Source organism: Tiliqua scincoides, chromosome 15 (genome assembly GCF_035046505.1).
Source record: "Tiliqua scincoides isolate rTilSci1 chromosome 15, rTilSci1.hap2, whole genome shotgun sequence".
In the NCBI taxonomy this organism is placed as follows: Eukaryota; Metazoa; Chordata; class Lepidosauria; order Squamata; family Scincidae; genus Tiliqua; species Tiliqua scincoides.
Genome location: NC_089835.1, coordinates 9,257,858 through 9,259,496, shown reverse-complemented (window position 1 = coordinate 9,259,496; position 1,639 = coordinate 9,257,858). Strand labels below are relative to the sequence as shown.

General features: G+C 53.9%; 1 pseudogene; it reads right to left on the bottom strand.

The window, feature by feature from the left end:
- Positions 1–226: 226 nt before the first annotated feature.
- Positions 227–340, bottom strand: LOC136635380 (5S ribosomal RNA; annotated as a pseudogene).
- Between the last annotated feature and the right edge of the window lie 1,299 nt (positions 341–1,639).

Sequence of the window (1,639 nt, the reverse complement as noted above, 5' to 3'; positions counted from 1 at the left end):
TGTTAGAATAACAGCCCAATCCTATGGTTGGGCAGCGCCTGCCGGTGGCAATTGGGGCAGGTGCTGTGCTAGGCAGCAGAGGGGGTAGGAGGTGGTGTTTTGGGGAGGTGGGGGCGTTTTAGGCCCAGAATGGAGTGGGGATGGCAGAGCAGGCCTCCCTGCATCTGGGGCCTGAAAACCCTACATGGTTGGTTGGCAACCTTCAGTCTTGAAAGACTATGGTATAAACCTACAGCACCTGGTATTCCCAGGCGGTCTCCCATCCAAGTACGAACCAGGCCTGACCCTGCTTAGCTTCCGAGATCAGATGAGGTCGGGCATCTGCAGGGTAAAAGTAGGCACCAGCTAAATAGCTGGTGCAGATCTGAGTAGCCCCATTAAGCAGACTGGGGCACTACACGGGGTAAGGGAACAGCTGTTCCCTTACCCCAAGGAGATCTCCTGCCTGCTCAAATCCAGCACAGGACACAGTGTGGGTCCAGAGGCCCCAATGCGCCAGCATTGCTTAGGATTGGGCCATAAAAACTTATTCTAGGACCAAATAGAGCAATAGTGGCGTAGCTGGGGGGGGCAAAGCACTAAGTTTTGCAGGGAGCCTCACCGCAGCATGCTCCCCCTCCACTTTGGAGCCCCCTCCCCTTCGGAGGTGTACCCCTTCTTTTTTGCTCCACCTGCCCGGAATGTCTCTGAAGGAGAGGGGCCTCTTGCACACTGCGGTGAGGCTCCCTGCAAAACTTAGTGCTTTGCACCCCTTCTAGCTACGCCACTGCAGAGCAATATATCCTTTTGTCTCATTGCCTTCTCTCCCCCCCCCCCCCGCTGTGTTTTATTTTACAGAATTAATTCCCTTCCACTGGGATCTCTCTCTTCTTCCTGCCGACCAGCAAGCCCACGGCGGCAAACGCCAAAACATTGTCACACCCCGTTGGAAGCGCAAGACACCGCAATGGAAAATTGTCAGCCATAAGAGTAGTAGGCTTGGGAGAAGGGGGGGGAAGACAAATGGGAGGTTTAAAAAAAACATGCACTTGGAGGAACCAGATTCTTGCCCTGTGACATGTCCACCAGTGGCACGAAGGAAAGCAAGCACGGCAGGACTCAATGCCAGGACCAGCTTGTGATTAAACTAAATAAATGCACATGGAGATGCTTCCGTTGATCTCAATCTCATTCAACATGGGAAGCTGCCAGGTGCCAGAATGCTGGATGAGTGAGCATCAGCACATCTTTGGCCAGGAAATCCATGGCTTCCCTTTGGCAAGGAAACTCTGAGAGCGTCACGTGGGTGCTCTTCTAAACCTCTTGGCTTTGCCAGAGGAGGTTCACTCTTAAGAACGCCTGAGTTGCACTTGAGATCCAAGCAGCAGGGTCTTTTCGGTGGGGGCCCCATGAATGGGGTTTGGATCTGGCATAATAGCCGGATCCTGGCCCTGCCTCCAGGACCTCATGCTGCCTGCCCTCCCCCACCCCAGCACCTACTGGAGATGCTCTACGGCAGCCATCTTCAACCACTGTGTCGAGGCATACTGGTACGCCCCAGAGGAATTTGGGGGAAGGTCATTTATTACTAGGGCCAATGGGAGATGTGAACCCCCCACAGGTAGCATGGTGTGCCTTGTCAATTCTCAAAAACCTGATG